This window comes from Ictidomys tridecemlineatus, chromosome 4 (genome assembly GCF_052094955.1).
Source record: "Ictidomys tridecemlineatus isolate mIctTri1 chromosome 4, mIctTri1.hap1, whole genome shotgun sequence".
Classification (NCBI taxonomy): Eukaryota; Metazoa; Chordata; class Mammalia; order Rodentia; family Sciuridae; genus Ictidomys; species Ictidomys tridecemlineatus.
Genome location: NC_135480.1, coordinates 14537263 through 14545752, shown reverse-complemented (window position 1 = coordinate 14545752; position 8490 = coordinate 14537263). Strand labels below are relative to the sequence as shown.

At 37.4% G+C, this 8490-nt stretch overlaps 1 protein-coding gene across 16 annotated transcripts in view; it reads left to right on the top strand.

Annotated features, from left to right (window-relative positions):
- Positions 1-3927: 3927 nt before the first annotated feature.
- The window catches only part of Ctnnd1 (catenin delta 1), a 49730-nt gene continuing 45167 nt past the window's right edge, over positions 3928-8490 (top strand). For 7 of the 16 annotated variants that reach the window (XM_040284311.2, XM_021730624.3, XM_078045992.1 and 4 more), the window contains exon 1: positions 3929-4231. The gene's annotated coding sequence lies outside the window, so the exon portion shown is untranslated. Of the gene's footprint in view, positions 4232-4302; positions 4327-5610; positions 5735-8490 lie in introns of those variants that run through there. The other 9 variants (XM_021730627.3, XM_040284310.2, XM_078045993.1 and 6 more) reach the window with 5 other exon arrangements.

Below are 8490 nucleotides of genomic sequence, written 5' to 3'. Positions count from 1 at the left end.
TAGAGACTCCAGAGACTGAGGAAGGACGACTGTAAAATCGAGGCCAGCCTCAGCAACTTAGTGAGGTCCTAAGCAACTTAGAGAGACCCTGTTTCAAAATGAAAAATAAAAAAGTTTAGGGATGTAGTGTCGTGGTAAAGCACTCCTGGTTTCAATCCCAATACCTAAAACAAAAGAAGAGCACTGAATATAATGTTCCATGTGTATAAACAAAAGAGAAACAGAAAGAAAAAAACAAACAAAAAACAGCTCGTGTCAGAAAACATATTTTCAAGCCATTAATTTCTCTCCATTTTTATGCTATTCTAATATAAATCTCTGTTACTGTAACTTGACAAATACAATTGCCTTCAAACTAATCTTGCTTTTACACTTGCTTCCTCTTTAATTAATTTGTTGTATAAATCCATTTACAAGATCTTTTCAAAATGGGATTTAGATCATGTCCTTCTATTTAACCACCCCACAGTCAAGCTTTCCTCTAAGAATAAAACCCCAAACTCCTTTCTCTGACCCATATAACCCTTTGTATTCTGATTCTCAACCTCTCCCTCCATCCTTATTTCCAGCACCTTCTGTTGGGTCCAGTATGTTTCAGCCCACACCTTAGGGCTTTGGTATTAAGAATAAAGACTGCCTGTACCTTCTCAGAGCTGGCTGCTTCTTACTATTTAGATTTCAACTTAAGTATCACCTTTCTAGAGTTTGTTTCTGACATCCAGTCTAGAGCATGCTACAAGTTACTTTTATCAATCTGTTTTACATGTACATAGTGCTGCATCTAACATTATCTTTTTAGATAAATAAATAAATAAGATAATCTTTTGGTGCTGGGGATTGATCCCAGGGCCTTAAGCATTGCTAAGCATGCACTTTACCACTGAGCTACATCCCCAGCCCTTACCTTATTAATCTTTTTTTATCTTTAGAAAGTAAGCTTTATGGGAATAGGAAACTTGTCCTTCTTATCTTACTTTTCAGAAGAGTGCCTGACTCACTGTAGGTATTCAAATTAACCCAAGTAGAACTAGTCTATTTTCAATGAACTAGTAGATAAATAACTTTATCTACTAGTATTAGTGATTGTGATGCTTTATTTGGACATAGCTGTTTCAGATAAATTTAAATTTTAACATCTTTTTCACCATTGAGTTTTTTTATTTATATAATTCTATTTTTAATGTTTTCCACAAACATTCTTTCATGTTAGTGGCTACTAAGCAGAAACCATATACTCTTTCCACTGTTGGTATGTATGAAACATAAGGCTAAGCTCTGGGAATGTACCATGAACAAGAAAAACACTGTTCATGCTTTCATGGAGCTTATCTTCTGGTGAGGAAGACAGAAACACACAAATGAAAGCAAAGCAAAATAGAAAGGAAGACAAAATAATTGTAAGTTGTGAGCAGTGATTTGGTGGAGAAAACAAGACCAATCCATCTCTAGAAAATCACAGAACATTCTAGAATAGAGCTCGGATCTGGAACCGAGGGAATCATCAAACATTTCTTTTTTTTTTTTAATATTTTTTAGTTTTTGGCGGACACAACATCTTTGTTTGTATGTGGTGCTGAGGATCGAACCCGGGCCGCACGCATGCCAGGCGAGCACACTACACTACCGCTTGAGCCACATCCCCAGCCCCCATCAAACATTTCTTGTGTAAATTATTTTCCTCTGACAATCATCTTTGGCTTTTGAACTTGCTGTGGAGAGCAGAGGTAGAAGATACAATAAAGCAATGGGAGAAGATTCTTAGATAATGAGACTTGAAGGCTGTTCATTATCTTTGTGATAATGTATTCATTTCCCATTCTAGTTTGTTTAAAACCCATCAAATAAGTGCTGAATGCTTGTTTGGTCTTGGCTAACAAGTATGAGGATCTTTAAGACTGTATACCAAATATGGTGGGGTAAATAATGACTAGATCAGCCTGATTAAATGGGCACTTCATGCTGAGGAGAAGTGAAATTCCAGGTTAGATAAGCAAGATTAGATTATGGTTGATAAGTATTACTTTAATGTGTGTGTTTGAGCTACATCCCCGGTCATTTTTTAAATTTTTTATTTTGAGACAGGTTCTTGTTAAGTTGCTGAGGCTGACCTGGAACTTGTGCTCCTTCTGCCTCAGCCTCCTGAGTCCCTGGGATTACAGGTATGTGTCTCTACTACCAGCCCAGATTACTTTAATGTATTAAATTAATAAATATGGTACTTTGAAAACAACAAAGTATTTGGCCCTTATCCTAACTGTATTGTAAGGTGATTCAAAGAGCCTCAGCTACGGAGTCAGACTGATGTAGAGGTCACCTCTTAGTCAGATGAACTCTGGCAGTTTTCTTTGCTTAACTGAGCTTTGATTTCCTCATCTGTAAAATGGTGGTAATACTCTTTCCATAGTGGTGTTTTAAAAGTTAGAGGTAAGGAGCCCCAAGTGACTCTCACATGGTAGACACTCCATTGGGTTGCTATTATTGGATAATGGTGAGCCATGGAATGTTTTTTGGGGACAGGATAGATAATGGTGAGTTTATACTATACCACTATACATGGTTTAAAACCCTGTGTATCTTAATTTTCATATTCTTGGTGATAGATATTATCCTCAGAGAGATTATATGATTGAGTCAAGTGGTACATGGACTTGAGTCAGTGCACTTAAAAAGGTGGGGTTTGAGGCCAGGGAGTCTGACTACAGAATCTATGCACTTCACCTCTATCCTGGATTATGAAAACTTTATGAAGATTCATTTAGTAAATCTAAAGGTTTTAGATTTTTCAGTAAGCAAGAGAAAGAAACCTTCAATTTAACATTATCATCCTTGTTTAGTAATTAGTGAGTGACAAAATAGTAGTCTTTGTTAGGCATAATAAAACTAGCTGGGCATATGCCTGTAATCCCAGTGTCTTGGGAGTCTGAGGCAGGAAGATCACAAATTTGAGGCCAGCCTGGGCAATTTAGCAAGATCCTAAAAATAAAAAGGGATGTAGCACAGAGGTAAAGTGCCCCTGGATTTAATCCCTAGTAACAATACATAAAAACAAAAACCCCACTCTTCTCTTCCTTCCTGGTCTAACAGTCTTAAAAATGTTTCTTAACTTAGAAGAATACTACCTGTATGATCCTTTATTTAGGTTAAATGTAAAAAAAAAAAAAAAAAGAATATATGAATCAGATAATCTTAAGCTTCAAGTTCCCAAAGGAATCAAATTTTCTTAAGACTTTACTTATGCTGTTAACCATTTTAGATATATTGCTTGTTTATTGGATGCCATTTAGTCTCCCCCACAAATTCACCTTATTTTGATTTGGGGACAAATGGGAAGACAGTGATTTTCTTAACAGCCCAGTGGATTCCTACCTTCCTTTTGGTTCAGAATATGGAGACTAAAAACTATTAACAAGTTCAGTCATTTATATTTTTTCTAATTAGCTCTAATGCAATTAAACCAAAACAAAGAAATTGAGAGTTTACCCCCATATTCCCTACCATCCCAATCAACACATAGTAGTCCTGTCTTTCTTTGGGAAAATGCTTTGGGGTAGAAGGCAACAAACCAAACAGCAGGCAAATAACATCAGCTCTTTTCTGTTTCTTCACCCGGATAGGTAGGGAGAGGGAGCAAGAATCCCCATCAAAGAGAACAAATGTTTAAGTATGCCATTCTAAAAAGCCCTTGTTTTTTCACACGCCCACCCCCTGAGCTCTGCAGTAATACCTCAGAGATTGTATAGTCTCTGCTTTAAATATAAATATATATATAAAACTTCCCCCTGTCTCCTTCCTCTCCTCCTCTCTCTCTCTCTCTCTTTTTTTTTTTAATTTCCTATAATAAAGTTTCCTATTGGATAAGGTCAGCTCTCTGATTTATGCTTGGCTCCTATTGGAAGCTCGCAGGGGCTGACATCACTTAGGAAAGCGAGGGGGTAGGGCTGCCAGATCAGTTTGTCACCACCCAGGCTCCCTTGCCTTTGGCTGGGTGCAACTTCCATTTTAGGTGTTGGATCTGAGGGGGAAAAAAAGAGAGAGAGAGAGAGAGAGAGAGAGAGAGAGAGAGAGAGAGTGTGAGAGAGAGAGAGGGAGAGAGAAGAGAAGCAGAAAAGATCCTGAAAGGAGGAAGAGGTGGTGAAAATCAGCTGCTTTGCTGGATTTGTCTTTCTCAGCACATTGGCGAAGCCTTGGGTTTCTTTCTCAAAGGACTGGTTTTTAGAAGTCCACATTTGAGGTGTGTGCTTTTTTTTTTTTTTTTTTTTTTTAAAGAAAAAAATGTGTGTACAGCCGGGCAAAGGAGGATAAGCCAAGTCGAATTTTTGACTGACGGTAACTAGAGGGAATTTAAAAACGGAGAGTCTGTTATGCTGATGGGTGACTTTTAAGCAATTGTTTTTTCCTTCTACTTTCAATACTTTGAGGGATTTTGATATTTTATTATATTAAAAAGGTAAAATATTACAAGACCTGGAAACAAACTTCTAGATTTAATACTGGGAACTGAATGGAATCAGGGGGGTAAGAGAAGTTGTGTGAATTTACATTTTGGTGTGTTCTTTGATTTTATATTTTTTCTGAATTAAGCTAACATACTTCTGTTTTCAGAGCCCAAATCAAAAGTTGGTTTTTTGGCTTGTTGTGTGTGGGTTGGGAAAGGAATTTGTCCGGTTCGGAAGCTAGTTATACAGATGGTTCTTCATATGTTTCAAACTTTTTCTTTTTTCCTTTTACCATTGGATTTGTGGAAATGGAAAATTGCAGGGAGCTTTGCAGCTTAAATGGTATTGTTTTTTCCTCCTATAGAGAGTTTGAACGGCCCAGATCGGTTTCAGCCCTGCTATTCCTGGGTGGATCCCTCTTACTTTTCCAGGTGTGGTGGGTGGGAGCCTCACTCGCCGCTAGATGTAGCTTTATAAAAGAAAACAAATGGATCTATGTTAACTGAATTGACATATCCTTCTCCTCCTAAAACCTTTAATGGCAAAGATTTGTGGAGGTTGTTTTGTTAAATCTGTAATAGGGTAACGCTTGGTATGTACTTAAAAGGGTAGAAGTTCTAATCATGCTTTTTATTTCACTTGAGTATAGTGGCAATACACCTGAAAAAAATTTCAGCTTTGTGGTCTCTGAAAGGTCCATAGGTTGAATAAGGTGAGCTAAGAGAAACCATTTACACAAACTTTGATGTTTAAAATGCATTTGAGAAAGCAAAAGGAGAGTTTTTATTTTTAAGTCAACTGGAAAGTTATTTTTTGGAGATGAGTTTGTTTGGTTAATTTACCTTTAAGTTGGAAGTCTGTTAGAACTGAAGGGCATGACTGTGCTTTCGTATCTTAAACCTTAAGATTTGTTTGGTTTTGTTTTTGCACATATATTTTTGTAAAAGTACTGATTCCAGATAATCATATAGCCAACTCATCAGTAGCTGAAAGCTAGGGTGTTCTCTTCCTCTTTTTGAAATGCGAATCAGTCCGAAAATTATAGCTGAGTAGATACTGCCCTAATTGTAACAAGATGGGCCTTAATGTATAAGCTGCTCATTAGCTTTAAACTGGTATGTATCTTTAATATTCCTCTGATTTCCTACCGCCCCCCTCCACCCATTCTTTTCAGACTAGAACACTTCCTTGAATTTCCTTTCTAGAATGAGAACATTTCTTGAAAGATGATTTCATCCTTGTGAGGTTGTGGCTTCAGGAGGAGACAGAACTTTGTTCTTCCTCTCAATATAAACTAGGTAAGGGTTACATAAAAATTCTGATGTCTGGGTCTCATAACAAGTAAATTAAAAATAAAAAGTGTGTACAGTCTGTTCGGCATAGTTCTTGTTTAATATTTTTCTGATTTTCTTTCAAATGTGCTCTCTACCTTAACTCCATACTAGGGAGGTTTCATTGGAGGGTTGGTTATGTTGCTGCCGGACTGTCGGAGTGTTGGTTTACCACTCAACCTTTAGCGGGGAGGGATGAGAGAATCTGAAGGAAGAGTACAAAGGCAGTTTGAAAATAGGTTCTGGATGACTGAGTGATAGTGATTTGGGTCCGGTTTTAAATACTGAGCTTTGTGTAGCTGCAGTGAACATTGCAGTTAACTAGGGTCTAGGACTGTTTCCATGAACTAGGGCATTGTTTTGATTTGTGTGTAGTATTAGAGCCTTTGGGGTGATAAGATGGAAGATTTGTCTTTTACCTCACTACTGGTTGTTGTTTTCCCAGGAATTATAGTAAAAGGTACAGATAAGAAAATCTTTTATTTTGCAATTTTTTAAATTTTTTTCTTTATTTTGATTTTGGGGTAAAAATGATGACCACTGTGAGTTGTACAGATTTTTCTTTCCTTGTTTGTCTCTTGTATAATACTGTTGGTTTCTTTGTTATGTGAGCAAGGTAGTGATCCGTGTTCCAGGTGGAGTCTCTTTTGGGTGTTTAGAGTTCTAGTACCTTTCTTAGGATTCCAGCATGGACAGAGGGACTAGAATATGTTCTGTCAGCTATTATAAAATTGAGGTTATTTGAGATCTTAAAAAAAGAAAAGCTCCCAATAATTACAATCCAGCCTTTGGTTTATGAAGTAGTTGCTCTCCAGGGTTGGGTGAGATAAGATTAATGCAAATAAATTAAGCATAGATCACTATCTATTGATAAAATGATTAGCTCTGTATAATTTTTGCTTTCTATTTTGGTACATGATAGTCATCTGTTAGTAACTGCCAGGTTCTCTTGCCTTTCCCCTCATTGTTTTTATGGTGTGCTAATCATTTTGCACAAACTATTACTTAATTCCAACAAAAACCTTTTTTTTTTTTAAAAAAAAAGAAGGAATCCCAAACCTAGAAGCACAGTTTTGCTGAAAATCTTTACTGCCTGTAAATGGTGGAGGCCAGGATTAACCCTGGTCTGACTTGACTACAAAGTCCAATGACTTAACCACTAATATACTGCCATTCTTCAGAGAGAATGGAAATAACAGAACTAAAATGAACTTACAAGAGGCAGGAGTGTTTCATTTTATGTAGGATCAGTAGTCACTCAGATTTCCAACCTTCTCCCATTTCCTTCAGCACCCATGTTGGGATAATGTATGTATGTAAAGATCCATTTTCCTTAGAGCCCTGGGGAGTTGAATATGCTAGAATGGATATTATTTTTAGAACAGGGATCTTTCCATATGTGTGCCATTACTGTCCCTTTTTTTCCCTCCTTTTTCTTTCTTTCTTTTTTTTTGGTACTGGGGATTAAACTCGGGTCATTCAACCACTGAGCTACAACCCCAGCCCTATTTTGTATTTTATTTAGAAACAGAGTCTCACTGAGTTACTTGGTTTCTTGCTATTGCTGAGGCTGGCTTGAACTTGTGATTCTCCTACCTCAGCCTCCCGAGCTGCTGGGATTATAGGTGGGCGGGCCTGGCTCTTTTTTTGAGACAATTTCCTTATATTTCCCAGAGTGGCCTTGAATTGGCCATCCTTTTGCCTTAGCCTAACCTAGTGGCTGGGATTACAGGTGTGTGTCACTGTGCCTGGTTCTAATTCCTTTAAATTCCTACAGTTGTCTCAAACTGTATTTGATTATCAGTGAAGTTTTCTTTTCCCAGAGAATTTTCAGGTATTTGGTTTAGAGGGAGAAACTTGTAGGAGGTAGTTCAAATACCATAGTAATCATACTATATTAAAATTCTCTCTTTTTTGTCTTTTTTTACTTTTAGACTAAGCTGCTTGGGTATAGGTACTATCTTCCTACCTCTGAATCCTTTAGTATCTTAGTATATGTACATACTAAGGTGCTTCGAAAGCCTTGGTTAAATAAGGCACTTGATTGTAATCATTGAGGGATATTTATTTAGCAATACTAGGGATTGAACTCAGGGATGCTCTACCACTGAGTACAGCCCCAACCCTTTTTTTATGTTGAGACAGGGTCTCACTAAATTGTTGAGGCTAGCCTTGAATTTGTGGTCCTCATGTTTCAGCCTTCCATGTTGGGATTACAGGCCTGATCCACCATCTAGCTAGTGAGGAACTTTTGTGGGGAAGGCTTGAAAGGAAGTTGAGATAAGAAGCAAAACAACATAAATTAATAATATTTCCATGTGGTTTTGAAACTTATACTGTAGTTTTTAAGCAAAGTTTCTGGAAATAATAGTAAAGATTTTAACTTTACTTCTGTTTCCTTTCCTGCAAGCAGCCCAAGAAAGGTGTGTGTAAAAAGCAAGAGACCTAGGATATTCATTTCAGAAGCTGTTAGTTTCACCACTGAAAATCTAAATGTAGCCATTTTTTTAGGGAAGAATACATTAGGGCAGCAGCAAGGAAGTACTGCTTTCAGCCCTGGTTGGAAAGAGTTGTTAATAAAAACACAAAGAGTGTGGAAGGATAGTTTTGACCATCAGTGCTTCAGAGAAATCATGTTTGGTGTCTTTTTTTTAGTGGGGGTAGGGGGTGGGTGGGGAGACGCCGGGTAGGCCTGGAGATTGAGCACAGGACCTTGTACATGC